The sequence below is a fragment of the Anguilla anguilla genome, chromosome 5 (genome assembly GCF_013347855.1).
Source record: "Anguilla anguilla isolate fAngAng1 chromosome 5, fAngAng1.pri, whole genome shotgun sequence".
In the NCBI taxonomy this organism is placed as follows: domain Eukaryota; kingdom Metazoa; phylum Chordata; class Actinopteri; order Anguilliformes; family Anguillidae; genus Anguilla; species Anguilla anguilla.
Genome location: NC_049205.1, coordinates 10,394,951 through 10,412,017, shown reverse-complemented (window position 1 = coordinate 10,412,017; position 17,067 = coordinate 10,394,951). Strand labels below are relative to the sequence as shown.

The window sequence follows — 17,067 nt, the reverse complement described above, 5'->3', positions numbered from 1 at the left end:
CGATTTGGCTTAACTACCAGATTCGAGGCTGGAGCGATTCCTGTTCTTTATTCCGTCTCCGCGGGGCCGCCGTGCGACTCCGTGACCCGCTAGTCCAGGCCCGCCCACGCTTACTGCGCCCCGAGCCGCGAACGGCAGCGCGTGATTGGACGCAGCGCAGGGAGGGGGAGGTTCGGTCTGCAGGACGGAGGCGTCTCATTGGGCGCCAGCTCTCCGCCAGTTGGCCTGGCACCTGCGGTCTGCCTGCATGAAGCAGGTGGTGGACTGCAGAGAAAAAAAATAAAAAAATAAGAGAGGGCTAACAGAAGCACGTTCAGTTTTCTCCCAAAAGGGGGCGCAACAATACGACCAGCTTCAAACACAACGGGGCGTTCCAGCTGGGAGGAAGAGGGTAAAAACTGGCTAATAATTTCTCTCCATGACTACCTTGGGACAGCTTGGCTTTTTGAAGGAGGCAGCATCTCTATGAATTTTGAACATTTTTGGTACCAGATAATGCCGGTTAATGAATGCACGCATGCTAATGTTTGCTGTTGCATTATTCATGGCTCTCCCACAGGTGGGATTGCGGGTGAAGCAGGTGGTCTTTTTCTCCCTTCTGTTTACCTCAGTCCCACGCATCCATTTGCTCTACAGGCACGCTGCCCCCACACAACAGTCGACAGCCACCCCCCCCGCACCCCACTCCTTACATGCTTCGACAATAAGCATATGTGTCTCTGCAGATGTTGGTGAATTTTTCTCTCGCATCTCACTTTGATGCCTTTTCACTTGGGCACGGGCAAAACTGAGCCATTTGTTTCCGCGGAGCAAGAACAGGCCTGCACAGCAAGCCACTCCACAAACAGTTCAGATGCTCACGCAGACACAACTTGTTTTCTTTGTTCCGCTGATAGAGAGAGAGAGAGAGGGGGAACAGGAAGGCTTCAGATTTGCCACTGAAAGGCACGGGAATAACTTCTCTGGTGACCCCGCTAGGCCAGATATCGATTGCGTTCTTCTTCTTCTCTTCTTTTTTTTTTTTTTTTTTTTTTTTGGCACACAAAGAGCGCGCTAAGGTTTCAGAGAGGCGGGAACAAGTTTTCCATTAACGCCTCCATTATGAGATAAAGCGGAGCGGGGAGCGGAGAGAGCGGAGAGCGGGCTTGGCATCGCGTGCCGGAGTTAAGCATCCGTTACCTCGATCGTATCGATCGCCGTATCTAAATTATATATCTCCCGTCCGCGCGGAGTTATAGCGGATCCGCGCGAGCTCGGAAAGCGGCCGCGCTAACGTCTTTAGCCCCCGCGCTGATGCTCGGTTACCACTTTACCGTCCGGCCCTCCCCGGTACGCTCTCTCTCTCCTGCGCATGGCCTGGAGGGAGCGTGCTAAGTGAGCTGCGGAGTGGACCAATGGGAGGCTAGCCCGTCGAGCCCGCTTTTCTTTACAACGTATCAAGATCTCTGCCGTTCGACGGTGGCCGTTCCTTTCCCTCGCGTGCGGCCGAAGGCCCTGCAGTTCCAGAGGCCACGGAGACGTCAGATCCTGCTGGACGACTGCAAAATGGCGTCCGCCTCGCCGACCGCTAAACGGAGCGATTCGTTTCCACGACGGCGAGCGCAGGAGCCGCGGGTACAGAAAGAGGAGTGACGACGGCGGCCTCGTTATCGTCCCCCGGAACGGGAGGAAGGAAGGAGCGCGCTGCGCTGGCTCGCCTCCGGTTGAGCATTTACCAAAAAAAGGCCGCCTCTCCTCGCGTTTGTCTTGCGATTTAACATCTGTGCAGTTTTCCCTCACAAAAACCCCGCATTCTGTGTCTTTGACGGCGAAAGGCCAGAGACGATGGCGCCTGTGGGTGGGACGGTCCTCTGCGGACTCGGTGCCTTTTAAGCCCCCACCCAGGGGACAAAGGAAAGCAGCGAAGAGCCTGGCTAGCAGACAGAGCTGAGAGCACAGTCTTTCTTCTGCCCTCCTGCTAAGGAAAAAAAAAACCCGCCCCCCCCCGTCCACCACGGCATTTCTGGCTGGCTGGAGCCTCGTGGGCGCTGACCCGCAGCCGTTCTCGCCCGGGGGGCGGCTGCTCTTTTTTTCGGGCAGACGGGCGGGGCGTTAATGGGCCGCCGATGCCTGTCGGGGAAAAGCGCCCGGCCCCTGGCAGCCCCGGGGGCCCCGCTCGCGTTCGGGCAGGACGCGCGGCGCGCCTCCAGCGCCGTTAAGCGCCGGGGGGGGGGGGGGGGAGGAGGTGGGAGAGGGAGGCGCGGGTTCCCGCCACGGCGCGCGCTCTCGGGCCGGCCCCTTCCGGGCACAGCTGCAGACCGTTACCGTCAGGCCGCAGGTGAGCCAGGAGACGGGCCCCGAGTCCCCCCCCCGCCCGTCTGCTCGCTGCCGTTTCCCTTCATCCTCCGTCTTACCAGAAGCACTGCCCCTTTTTCTCCTCTCTCTTCTCTTCCTGTCTCCGTCTCTGTCTCCCTCCCTCCCTCTCTCTCTCTCTCTCTCTCTATCCCTGTCTGCCGCTTTGTTTTCTCTACCCTATCCCCCCTCTCCCTCTCTCCCTCTCTCGTTCTATATTGATCTTTCTTTTTCGCAGAAATGGCTTATTTATGATTGCCCACAGAGACGGATGGGTGAAGTCCTCAGTCTAGTGAATGAAAGCGACGGGGAAGATGAGGTGAAAATCTCGGCCTGGCTCATGGAGATTGGGTAAAAACAGGCTTTGATTACACTGGGGCTGCACTTCCTTCATCCCTTTCAACGCGGTCCTATTATTATATATTTTTTTGTCGGATCGCAATCGCAAAATAATTGTGCCCTTAATCACTGAAAGCCATTTCTCAGACACTGTGTGACAAGAGCAAAAAAAAACAAAAGATTAATCTCGGTGTTTTGTATGTGAAATATATTACGCTTGTCTTGCGCAAAGTTATTCACCGCGCTCGAGAGAACGTGCCATAGGGGTCTGCTTTCTCACCGCACTGAATTCGGCATCCATGGCTGGGAAATTAATTGTTTGTGTTTCTTCCATATTTACTCCTGTCTCCTGTGGATTTCTTTCTGACGCGTTTTTTTAAATAAAATGAAAAAACTGTGATTGGGAAAACTCAGTACATTCTGTTTGCGGCGAGACCAGCTAATACGGGCCTCTGCCTGTTGCGGTGATTGCGTTGAGGAAGCCGGGTGCTGACGTAGCGCGTAGCCTCTGTCCTTATGGCGTGTTTACATGGCTGTGATGTCTCTCGAGTGTCTCCGCTCTGTGGCTGGAGAGAGAGCGCGCCAGTGTCTACCGGGCCCAGCTACGAGAATAATGGCCTTGAGAAATGCTTGACCCCGCCCCCCGCGTACCCATAATTCCTGCCTCTCTTTCTTTCGTGTGAGTTTGGCAGAGGAAATGGCAAAGGGTGGCCCAAAATGAGGAGTGGGGGGACGAGGGTGCTTTTTTTTCCCCTTTATGTTGTAATTTTGGACAGAGGTGGCGTGTCCTTTTTTTTGTTTTTTGTTTTTTTTTTGTTTGGGCAACCAGTCAAATCTTTTGTTCTGCTACATCTACCCAGGGGTGAGCACTGACAAACATTTGATTATTAGTCCCTTTTATCTGAATGTTTTTGTACTCGTAAAAAAAAGACAAATAGTAAGGCAAAATCAATATGCGGCTCATCCTTCACTTAGCGAACTTTCAGAAAATTCCGTCTAGACTTCAATGAGTGTCATTTCTTCTCGTTCCATTCTTCTTGGAGGAGGATGCGGGGCATCTGACGAGACTGTTAATAGTCTCCCGTCCACTGAAAATCGAACAAACGGCGAAGCACTGCGTCGTGGTAGAGAAGCTCGGCCCAGGTAACACACAAACGCTTGGTTAGCGCCGGAGCCTGTATCGCCATTGATTCGCTTATTAGAAAATAAATACGCACGTCTTGTTTGGATAAAATGGAGCCATTGACAGCTATGCAGAGTCATTATTTCCCTATCTGTTTTGTCTGCACTTTTCTTCGTACGGGGTACAGCGATGTGAAAGGGAATGTTGATTTGTTTTGACCAAGTGTAAGACAAAGGAGCTGCTTCCAGTGCAAGGAGAAATCACCAAAAAAAAAAAACAAGAAAAAAATCAATGACTCACTCAAAAAAAAGAAGAAAAATATTTTCCGTTTCTGCAGCAGCATGACGGGTGGTATGCGCGCTGATATTTTCTTATGTCAACAACAGCCATCTGTTAATGTCAATTTACGCCCAGGCAGTGAAACAGTGGTGAAAAGGTTACATGACAGAACACTTGATTTTTCTTCAGCTTTTGAGAGCCGGGGAGTTTCTTCTCTGTCTTCATGTCAAAGTTGGAGGGCTCTGTTTTGACAAAGCAAACACTGCGGTGGATCGCAGTGCTGCGTGGCAGCGTAAGCTTATGGAGGGCGCCGAAATAGACTGTTCTGTTTTCGCAACAGGCGATCGTGGTATCGTGCGGTTGCTAGGGGGTCTGTTTGGTTTTTTTTACGAATCCATATTGTCTGCTGGTTCGCCTAGGGCGTGACTGCATAACAGTGAATCAGGCAGTTCATCTTTTCCCCCTTTAAATCGAATCCACCTTTGCATAGTAATTTCAGCGACAGCATAACTGCTTCTCCTATTGAGATTAGTCTGTCTTCACCTCCATAACTAACACAGGGCCCAGACTGTCTTTGTGAGCTCTGTTCAGGTGCTGCTTTGTGTCTGTAAAAACAGAACCAAAATTGTATCTACCTGAACTGAATGGAGCAGCCCCACCCATTTCTAGTCGAACCTTCTGCCTTGGAAAGATATACTGCTCCCGGCTTCATTATGAGAGGCATGTCCTTTGCCCACTAGCCATGGCCCCTTTGAGGGATTAATGGAACTTGTCCGTTTTTTATTTATTTATTTTTTTTGCTTGTGCAAGGAAAGAGGGTGATATGTTGGTGCCACAGAGGCTCTGTCTACCTGGCTTCAAACGGGCAAAACCCTTTCTCAGTTTTCCCAATATATTTTTATTTTTCTCTCTAATTGATATTTGAACATTGCCTGTTGTGACATATCAGTCCATGGCTGGCAGAGTTTTTTGGAGTCTTATTTAATTTTTTTTTTTTTTTTTTTTTTAATCCTTCCTTCTTGTCTTACCCCATGTTGTCAGGGAACTTCGTGCTCCCGATCTGTTTGCACGGAGGGCTTTAATTAAGTGGTACCTGTCGCTGCAGGAGCACTGTACCGGCCTGTGGAGTCCCACTGAGAGATAAATGCTAAGGCCAGTTCTAACAGGTTGGGCGGTTGGCAGGGGGTCTGAGAGACAAGAGGAGATGCACTGCTTCGAAAGAGCGGGAAGACGGGGCTAATGCCTGGAGCTCTGGGAAACTCTTCACGCTCGCGGCCAGTGCCAGTCTGGCGAGTAGGAGGGATGATGCCCATCGCGAAACTTAAAAAAAACGATTTCTCTCTTTGTCATGTTCTTAGTCCTTCTTGAGAGGCCGTTTGTACGTTTGTGCTAACGTGCTAGCATTTCGGCGTTCGATAGTCAGGGCCAGGGACCCAACTAACACAAAATGTCCTCTCAACGTTCCTGGAATGTTTTGTCGATGTTGTAGCATTGCCACTACACGGCAGCAACGTTGCGAGAACGTTTCGTGTTAGCTGAGGATAGGTGCAGTTTTTTTTTTTTTTTCTATGCCTGCGAATTGTATTTGTTTGTGGTACTGTGAACAGTAAATAATTCATTCCCCAAGTGCCCCGGTTTTACCGTCAGAGGCTTCCTCGGATGTTTTAATTGACGACCGCAATACATTTAGCGGCCAGGCCGGAGCCCAGCAAATTGCCGCGGCTGCTGCAGTGTATTTCAGCACGCGAAGCGGGTCAATATATTTTGATCCTCTTCCCCATCATGTCCAGCCTTGACTGTTTTCATTGCTCCGCAGCCAGAGAGATACTGCTGATCCCGCAGACTGGAAGACACCCGGCAGCTGAGCCCGCCGTTGATTGGACGAGACGCGCAAGAAATCAGAGGGCTAAAAAAAATAAATAAATAAATTTAAAAAACTGGAACATTATCAGGTTTCCGGGCAGCCCGAAAATCACGCCCGTACCACCAAAATTAAGCATTTTTGCCCCCGTCCCACCCCCACTCTCCTTATATTAAATTCTCAATGTGCCCGAAGCTGATTATTTAATTTCCAAAGATCGGCCATGTTTCCCCGTACCCATGGGCTCCGCGCTTTAGAATCACCCCCCCCTCCCCCCCCCCCCGCTGAGCCCTGACGCGCAGCGCTGCCGGGAACCCATTTACAGCCAGCTTTCCCAGAATTCCTTGTGGCGAGAGGGCCCCATCAGAACACCCAGCTGTGCGAGAGGAGGGATCGCGGGGGAACATTAGCGGGCCGTGGGGGGATAATCTTCGGAGGAGCGAGGTTCGCGCCCGTCTCCCCGCCGTCCGTAAAGCTGTCACACTTTTATGCTTCCTACTGTGTTGTCTTTTATTCCTCTTAATTAAGAGAGAATGATTTTAGCGAGTGCCTAAATGACTGACCAAAGGCTATAAACTATATGCGTGAAGTCGTAATGAAGAAATACGGTCCAGGCTTTAGCGCGCTGCGTATGCAGTTTTTTTTTCCTTCCAGGGGACTCCTAAGTGCAGAAGTACCGGCGCGCACTTTGTCTGCACAACTTTGTGCAAAACTACATTTTTAATGTGCCGTGTGCTCGGGGTGGGCGGGTGCTATGCCAAGAGTAAGTTGCAATATTTGCTTTGGACGACCGTTTCAAAATTTGCGCTTCTGATGGCGTTTTTGTGACCTAATGTGACCCCACTGGAACAGTTTGCTCATTTAGCTGCGTTTGTTTGTGAACGAGTGTGGCCAATTTGGTTTTTTTTAAAAAAATACTTTTCTATGAATTGCAGTCCTTCCATTATGGCTGGGTCAGGATTGGGTGGGTTGTTCTTCTGTAATGAGTAAATAAATTAATAAATAAATCGTGATTGAAATTCTTTGTTGCTGGCGGAATGTTTTTTTTTTCCCCATCCTTTTTATGTTTTTTTTTATTTATTTTTTTTTACAGTCATTACAATATAACTAGGAAAAATAATTACAGTCTCCATGGGACCCCAGATCACATGACACAGACAGGAGGATGACCCTGGCTGCAATATCATTGTGTAGTTTTCTAAGAAGAGGCAGACATGAGCAAGCATGAAGAAACAAGCATTTCAGTGAGTGGGCACTGACAGTAATATCATGCTTATACAAAAGCAGATTTTTGCTCCGTTTGTGAGTTGTATTACAGGTCTGTGGGTCTGAATTGTTCAGTATCCTGGATATGAGAAACGCTGTAAGTGAGCAACATTGCCAGTTTAAAAAACTGAAGCTGTCATACTGTTGCACTTTGTCTGAGTGGCGAGTGTTTTCCAATGCGCGTTTTAAATAGCAGTCTAGTCTGAAAAACATCATTTTAAAAATTTATTTAAAAGTGTTAATCACCGATGCAATCAAAAATGCTCTCATGGAAATGGCATACGTTAGTCACCAGCGTACAGCAGAAAAAGAGTCTTTTGTCATCCAGCCCATTATAATTGCCAGGGGATAAATGTGTGTCTAAGCCCTTGGGTTGGTGACCGAATCAGAATTCAGCCGCTAAGTGTGCCATTACCGGCATTCAGCTCGCCCTGGTGTGGTCATTTTTTTTTTTGCCATCTTCCAAATTGAAAATTGCCACATCCTCTCTCTCGTCCCCTCCACAGCTGGCGCGCCAGGTTGACAGGCACAGGCAGAGGAGCCCCATTTTCGGGTTAGGCTGGGTCCTATGGTTTCTTTTCCTGCTGTGTCCCAGTCCCTTTATTTCCCCCGAAAAAAACGTACTTTTGCAGGCTGTACTCACAACTGCGCTTTTGTGAGCTTGCCACAGGCGAGTCTGACTTAACACTGACAATTTTAAAAAGAAGCATCAGTTTTATTTTCACCAGTAAGCAGACAAAAAAAAAATCATTCATATGTTTATATGTTTTGGAATGTATCATGTTTCTTTTAAAAAAAACGTAGGTATTCACAGGAGTGTTTCACTTTTTTACGCCATCTAAGGAGTTTGCGTATATAAGGGACATATTTGATACAAGCCTGTTGTGTGTGTTGTATATGTGTGTTTTTTTTCCCCCCAGTATTCCTCGTACCTGATCGTACTCTGAGGCTTCCATGATTGCACTCTCTCGCTCAGAGCTCAGCGCACTGTGACTAACTGAATGACTCACCGAGTGTGTGATTGCTGACAGCGGAGCTGGGAAAGCTCCTCCTATACAATGCGCCGTGGATGTAGAAGGGCCGCACCAGCAGTGAGCAAGCAGCTCGTTCCTCATAGGCCGACCCTGCTGTTAAATAAGCCTCGGTGTCATCAGTGCCAAGTCATTGGCCAAAAAAACGGCAGAACATCTCACTCTATTATTAAAGCAACTGTAAGAGGAAATCTCACCTTTCTGTTGTTTGACACGTTTCTGTCCGCGACGAAGGATCTAAAATTAGCCAGCAGTGGCAGCTGGGAAACATGGCCTTTTCATTTTGCTTTGTTTCTTTTTTTTTTTTTGTCGTGTTAGGATGGGATACTCACAGTTTTTTTCCCCCCTGCATCTTCCTTAAGTAAAGAACATGGTTTTAACAGGCTGCAAGTGTAGTCCTGTATGAACTGTATGAAATAATGATATTGTTATCATTTTTCCATATTCACAAAAATCATGCTTCTTTTGTATACCGTTCTATTTTATGTTGTCAGTTGCACTTGATTTATACATGTACTTTGTACATATGATTTATAGTCTTGTTTTAGCTATTTCTTTTATTTAATTGTTTCCTGTGTTCATGCTTTATCTTTGAAATTATTTTTGCTGCATTTCTTTTTAGTTTGTAATTATTTCCTTTCCTTTAGGTTCTCCCATGCCATCTTCTCTGTCCAGTCCATCCCCAGTCACTGAACATGCTCATTCTCAACCTCCATCACCCAATCTCCATGACAACCGGAGGCCGTTGCTAAGTAATGACCCCGCCCAGCCGGTTCATGACTCCGACTCGGAGGAGGAGTACACAGCCAGGCTGTATTTGCCCGTAAATCAGGCTGGCCAGGCTCCCGCGTGTAATGGTAAGACCTCGCTGCTCTTTTTGTGTTTGCCAAAATAAAAATGGCTGCATTTCTCCATCACTGCAGTCCATTCCTGAAAACCATTAAAGAGGAGTGTAAGATGAAAAGTAGGCGTGACTCCCGTGATTGACATTTCTTTGTGGATTTTGCACTGTACTTTTGTGGATTTTGATTTTCCACTTTGTTATAGTTAGCAGTGTTTCTTACAATCAGATTTAATTACATGCTGTTAAGTTGCCATTTATTTATAGTAATGCTTTGTAACATTAGCATAATGTTTCCCCATGGGAGTCATGGCCTGCATTTCTCATTTCTCAAAGCGTACGTCAGCCATGTTGTGGAATTACATGTTCTCAGTTATTCCTCGCACAGTGCATGCAGTAGAGTAGAGGAAGCTCTGACTGGTGTGTAACACATTTACCTGATCACTGACAGCCATGTTGTGTGTACTTTTGTCACACGTTAAAAGGAAGTGTGACAAGAGTTTTATAAAGAAATGCATAATATATAAACTGACAGAAAATATGGCTCGCCACGATAATTAGCACACTGCAAACATTGCGTATTATAACAGTGTGACCTATCTCTGTCAGATGGCACACCAACACTGTGATTGCATTGTGTATTGAACAGTAAGAGGATGAAATTCTACATACAGTACCTCTCACTCTCTGGTTATTTCTGTCTGTCGCACACACATGCACACACACACACACACACACACACACACACTACACCTTTCACTAGCCTGCGTGTGGCGAGAAATAGTGTGAACTTGGAACACGATTGCAAGATTAGAGTCCTTCCTATCCCACCAACAATGAACTACAGCGGAAGAAGATTACCATCAACCTTGGCATGTTCGGCCTTCCGAACACACTCTTCTATAAAAGCTAATACCTGCTTCCTAGCAGTATATTCACGGACTCGGTCAACCAAAGCATACCATCAGCATATTGTAACAGTTTAAAATTACATTTTGCATTGATAACACGAAAAGCCTCGTTCTTAAGTGGCCTGCAGGAATGTCGCATTGTGTTCACGGACAGCGTGGTCAGATCAGATTGCGACTTCTATATTAATAGATAAAGGTAACCCATTTTAAAAAGTCCTTGTCTTTCTGTGTTTGTAGACCGGCTAGAAGTGGTGGCATTGGCGTCCGCTCGCGAAAGGGAAATTGAACGCCGCGAAGTGAGCCAGATCTCCTAGGTCTAGGCTTGACATTTTTCTCCCTGGGAAAACAAGCCGGAGCATAACATTTCACAGGCGTTGGGCACCCCGAGGAACGCAACACCGGTGCAAGAGGCTCCTTCTTCCATTACAGCAGACGTGTTCAGGCGGCCGTGTGAGGAGGCCGGCGATGATTGCTCCTTCCGCACACCCGGCCGTAATGAGACGCGGCCCGCCGTCTTAATGCCAGCGAGCGGGCAGACGCGAAAGGGGGGGGGGGGGTCTCACGGGCGCCGTGTCCTTTCGGGCGTGTGAGACTCGTCAGGTGTCACGTTAATGAAAAGGGGGGGAGGCGCGTTTTTGTGCGGCGTGCTGACTCAGAGCGGTCAGTGCGGCTCCTCCAATGGGAGTTGTTTTCGTTTTTTTTTTTTGTTTTTTTTCGAATAGTCACGGTGACGCAAACGCCGGCGTCGCCTTCGGTTCTCCCCCCGTACGGTTTGTCAGACGGCGCATTTCAGTCACAGAAAAAACAAAAACTAAATCGGGCGGGATCGAGTGGCAGGCCGCAGGGCGGCTGGCTTTCAACCCACATCTCACCCCCCCTCCCCCTCTCCCCCCTCCTTCCCGTTCGGCTGCGGGTTTGATTCCCGGCCATGACACTTTCTGTGCCCTCATCCCATCTCTGTCTGCAACCCTGTCTGGATAAACTGAAAAAATATGAAGGGATGGGGGGGGGGGGGGGTGAGCAGACTGCTTGCCTTTTATAAAAAAAAGAAAGGAACAAATCAGCTGAAGATGGAGAGCCTTATGAAGCGTTCTGCTTGTAATGAAATTCAATCAGTGGCTTCAGCCGGGCTGACTCCTTTAGCCCACCATGCCGGACCACAGTCCAGACTCTCAAAGCCAAACTCCAAATGGAAAAGGCTAATCTCGACGCCGATCTGCCGCAGCGTCAAATTAAGTTGGCGGTTTTTCCCGTGCACCCGCTGTACGCACCATAATTTGAAACTGCGATAATGGAAGGCGACTTTTTTTTTAGTGGGCGAAAGACCCAAAGTACCTTCAGCTCGTAACTTTTAAGCTAGGCCACTGGCATCCCTCACGAATCGGAGGAGGTTCCCGAGCATTCATTTGGACCTCCAGGAAATCTAGCATCCGTTGCCAAGCGCTTCCAGCTTCCTGTCTGGCCCGTTCCCTCTGGAACGTGGTTTAATTGTCAAAGAACAGGGAGCAGGCAGCCGACTCCTCTTCGGTGCCAGGATGAAGATCTGAAAAGAGATAGACGAGGAGGAGGAGGAGGAGGAGGGGGGGGAGCAGAGACTTACAGCAAAAGGAGAGGACTGGGTGAACTGCTGCATTACCACGCCAGCTTTTAACGTCAGGGCCTGTACGTCTGTAGGCGCTAAAAGTGTCGTTGGATTTCTCACAGCGTACCTGACCTCAGAACCATCAGATTTGCATGTTGTTATTTTATCTCCCCTTTTCCCCCCACGAAAATAAATGAAATTCTAAATCACAGTCTAGCTCTTTTATTTTGGCATATGGGGCTTTTTTATTGATTGGGTTCTTGTTTAATGGCCTGGCGGTCAGTCCAGAGCCTTGTCTGACTGCTCTACTGACACATATCCGATGGACGGGGAACCGCCAGCACCCAGCTCGGCTCCGCCCACACTCCGTCCGCCCCGCCCCCTGCCCCTCACTCCCCCCACCCCCCCTCACCCCACAATGCAACCAGGAGGTCCAATCAGGATGAGCATTCCCACCTGCCAGCCCTCCTCCCGCCCCCCCCCCCCCCATTGGATGGAGGATTGCTTGTGTCAGAGGCAGTGGGCATGAAAGTGGCGATCTTACAGCGCAGGGATTTCCGCTGACGTTCACTGGGGCCACGGCTGAGTCCCCCATGCACACGGGGCTCAGGGTTACTTAAGCTCAGGTGGTCCTGCCTGTTTTCCACATGGGCTCAGCCCTGGGGAAAAGGAACAGAAAGAGATGGGGGGAGAACAAAAGCGGATTTGCCCTGTCACACTTTGCTCTGGAGGCAAGTTTTATTGCGTTTTTTTTTTCTCTCCTTCTTATTCATTCATTCCTCCGTCGATAATAAAAGGGGAGGAGCGCGTGGAAAACAAGCGCGGGCGTAAAACAAGAGGCAGTAATTAGCGCTGCGTCCCTGAAAGCGGGGGAAATTACAACAATCACCACGCCGTACATCATCATCGTTTTGAAGTGAGCGCTGATTATGATGAGTTTGCAGGGAAATGCCGTTTTTTTTTCCTTTCATATGTTTCAAAATGGATTCTGCAGCTCGCTAGTAGCTTTGGGGCTCGGTAAATAGTTCCTGAGGTTACATGTGGGAGCATATTGCATCTTGCTGTGATCGTTGTTAATTAGTCACATAGCATTACACCGCCCTGCATGTTTGAAAGTTGAAGTCCTTCACAGCTCGAATGGTACCTCAGGGCATTGCGAAATTGGATGGGGTTTGACTGTAGTCAGTGGCAAAAAACGAAATCCCTGCGGGTCTAGTCATTCCACGTATTTTTTTTCTTTTTTGAATGGCTTTGCAAATTGTTTGCCAGTTGCCGTTTTTTTGGTCCAATGAGGGTATGTATCACTTATGCTCATTATGTGCTAAGTGTTCTGCAAAGTGTACTAAAAGCCTGTGTATTTAATGTGTGTTGCCTAAGCTCTCCATTGTTGCAGAAAAAAATATGCACCAATTTAGCCGCATTAAAAATACATCTTCCATCGAATACGTGGTTTTGCCGTGCTTTCAAACTGCGATCGCCCGTTTTAAAAGCAGGGAAAGGTCAAGCTAGGTAATGCAGCGATCAGATTTTCCATGGAACTCCTGTGCAGTTTCATATCAAAACAAGTCAAACATTGAGCTACAGGTGAACCGGCTATCACACCCAGATGGTTGCGTCAGTATTGCACCGATTCCCGCTCTTCATCTGTTTTTAACGAGGCCTGAAACACTCAGGCCATGGCTTCAAGTTTTGCTCCAAAATCAATGTTGGATAAAGTAAACTGTTGCATTTTTTAAAATCATTATTATTTTTTTTACAGATGGATTTCTTGTTTTATTGATACAGAAGTCGTACGGAACGGGTGCACTCAACCGAGTTTACCATGCCTGAATGCAAGCATCTTTATATATTTTTGGCTTGAGAGCACGATTGACGATTCTGTTGTGCGTCTTTGGTGACAAACGAAGCGCTGTCATTGGTGCCTGCTTCGCAGTTGTTTTGCTACCAGAGCTGGCCCAGCTACACCGGTTGAATGCCCACTGACTGCACAGAAGCTTGGATGCCCAAGCTTCTGATAGTAGCAGCACGGCTAATAACATAGCAACGCTGTCTGGACTGTTTTCAGCGAAATCCGGGGCCTGATCTGTTGGGCACAGTTGCTGGGGTGAATTTGAAGTGTTGCTAAGGAACCAATTGAGGACCAAACCGTTAAAAAAAACTGTGCGGTGCCGTTTGAGGGCTTTTTGCCTGTAGCGCCTTCCTGGTTCTGCAGCACCGGCATTGTTAGCGACGCTCGCCGTTCGCTCTGTGGGGTTTTCATCAGCCGCGGCGTCTTCGCATCGCGCGCACATCAGCGGGCCGCGGCGAGCGCCACGGACGGGCAGTCATCAGCGCGTCTGGCGCGTTTAGATTGGCTCCCTTTTCATCCACTTAACAAGCTGCCTGTTGGCTTTTATTAACACATGGGCCGTGTTTCTCGAAACGGGCTCGCCCTTTGATGAGCGTGTTTACAGCCTTCTCAGGCAAGGCTTAGTTTGGCCATTAGGACGGAGCGTGTTTCTCTCTCTCTCTCTCTCTCTCTCTCCCCCTCGCTCTCTCTGTCTCTCTCTCTCTCTCTCTGTCTCTCTCTGTCTCTCTCTCTCTCTCTCTCTGTCTCTCTCTCTCTCTCTCTCTCTCTCTCTCCCTCTCTCTCTCTCTCTCTCTCTCTCTCCCTCTCTCCCTCTCTCCCTCTCTCTCTCTCTCTCTCTCTGTCTGTCTCTCTCTCTCTCTCTCTCTCTCTCTCTCTCTCTGTCTCTCTCTCTGGTTATGTGCTTGTGCGTTGGTGCGTGTCCATTTTTTCATCTTAACGTTTCTGGGTCACATAAGGCCCGTATGGCCCTACAGGCCTCGGATTGGTCAAGAGCTGATCATATTTCTGCTGAGATAAACTAAGGGGCTTGTTCTGTCTTTATTACTGTGTACAGTGCCGAATAGATTGCTTTAAAGGGCAGCTAACAAATGGAAAGGCAGTAATCTTTTACATTCATCTCTGTGGCTACATGGTACTTTCCAGTATATATATCTGTACTGTATATATCCTGCATTTTATGGTCTTGGGAGGCAAAATGAGAAGGCCTGCTTAATAGAAAATAAACATAATTTAAAACGTTATCAGTAGTAATATAACTACCCAAATGTTCTTGGCCAAGGAGGCTTGTATGTACAAGATAATTACACCCAATAAATGATATAAATTACAGTAATTACAATTAAGTCTGCAGTTTGGAAATTTGTGAAGAACTGTTGCAGGTGCAGGTGGGGGGTGGGGGGAGGTGGGATAAAGAAAAAACTTGTGGTGTTAAAAAAAGCACTTCAAAGTAAATGTCCGCTTTAAATGAGGTATGTGCTGAATAGCAATGAAGTGGGAGGAAAAACAGACACTGTCTAAGCCTGACCTTAAACCTCACTTTCTTTAAAAAAAGTTACAGAATGAAAGACTAGTGCCAAGCTTCTTGGCTAAGGAGCCATTAGACTTTAACACATTCGCATGCCTAATCTACAAGGGCCATAGGATTAACGCAAACCCTAACACATACACTGTGGAATTGCATAGCTTTTATGCATAGGCATTGCAGCTGTTTGGTTGTAGTACTCGCTTGTTTCAATGCATTGTAACTACATTTACATGACGTGCGAAACAGCAAATCCGTAACCATCAGCGTGTTAAAACACCGAGCGTGTCAGGACTGAGCGTACGCAAACGGCACTGGGAATAGTGGAAACCTGTTCAGTAATTGGTTTACAAAAATATGGGCCCGGTACACATTTTCTGTGCTCGATAGAGGTGAAGGATTATGACAATCATTTGAAATGGCCTATCCTGTTGGCCCGAAGCTTCACTGCAGAGTAATCGCTTTTGTGCAATGAGTAGAAACGAAACTCCGCCGGGTGACGTTATCGGCAATTATGCACAGCCCTGGGGGGCTGTTGGGTACCGGCATGGTCAGGATCTGAATCTGCAAATTGGGGGAGCCAGGACTGCACCGAGAGCAAGCGCTTTAACCGGACGCTCCACCCGGCCGCCCCCAGGACGATTACAATTATGATGATCGCAGACCTACCACTTACCGGCTTTTCCCCGAGGTTCTAAATTGGATCTCTAACACAAATTAAAAACATGGGTTTAATGAAGTTGTAGGGTCATGTCCCATTTTGGAGAGCGTCCCAAGGTGCCCAAACTCGATGTGCCTTTTCAGCAACTCTTCATTATTTAAGCTTTTTTTGCTCACCGTTGCCAAATAGTTTGGCGCGAAAAGGATGGGGGGGAAAAAAAAACTCCGGACAGTAAAAATGAGCTGATTGATACTTGTTGTTTTACATTTTTAATGAGCCACATTAGATAAGTTAAGGATTAATCAATGATTAAGTAAAGATTGTAACTCGCGTGCTGTTATTAACAGCCCAGAATGTGTTGAATGATTGCCAAATTGACATTAATAGCCTGCAGCCGCTTAATTACTTAAATTGTCTTGCGGTTCCCAGCACTTTTCTCTGTTGTCTGAACGACTGTGCGGCCTCTTAAGAGTGCATAATTATTTTCACCGTGAGTGCTCTTTTACTGAACACGCCATCACATGCCCACTTACGCTTTTATCGATCTTCGATAATGATATGCTCCCGGGTTTGTCAATATTTAAAAAGCACTTTGTCCCCCGGAAAACATAGACAGGCCGAGCTGATAAATGTCATAACCTGGTGATATTTATCTTTTATAAATAGCAAACTGCCGCTGTGTTTGAGGCATATAGATCCATTTGGAAAAATATAATGAATTCAGATCCATATTTTACCTGGTCTGGGTAAATTGTATAAGGTGTTTACTGCCAGCTGTGTTTTCACTATGCAATTTTCCCCAAGCTCTGTGCAGTGCGAGGCACAGTTAGATGTGTTTGAAATTAGTTTTGTTTTCAGCACAGGCAGATGTGTTTGGATCAGTGTAGTTTTAGGCACAGTTAGATGTGCAGGTTTGTTGTTCATTCAGGTGTCATTCGTGTTTTTTTCTGATGACCGACAGATGTACCTGGATATGACGCACTTGATGGATGGTGGACCTGCTGCATATGTTTTAGAAAATCTGATTTCATGTATTTTTTTCCGCTTTCTGGAAATGAGTTTTTGTGTTTAAGGAGATGTGCATCTGATGCCGCCTGATGGGAACTGAGTTCAGAAAGCCCAAGAGGAAGGGGGGGGGGGGTGGGGGATCTAATAACCTGATACACAATCTAAACCGTTCTCTCTCTTTCACTCTAAACCCTCCCTGCTTACGTCTGTCTTCATATCTCTCCTCCGTTTCTCTCTTTCCGCACGGTCTGCTCTTTCCTTCCCCTTCATGTTCCATCCGTCCTCATCTCTGTCTCTTGCTGAGCTCATGAGTTATAATAAACACACAGTGCCTTGCAAAGCATGATGGGCCTCCAGCACACACAGGGCCAGAGTCTCTGCACTTTGCTGTTGCTAGGTCTAACCCCCCTTTTTAGGGTATCTACTATTGCATCCCTACCTGTTAGCCTGACTGCCAGCGCTA

The 17,067-nt window shown here is 47.7% G+C and overlaps 1 pseudogene; it reads left to right on the top strand.

The window, feature by feature from the left end:
- The window catches only part of LOC118227517, a 516,632-nt pseudogene that overhangs the window by 362,152 nt on the left and 137,413 nt on the right, over nt 1–17,067 (top strand).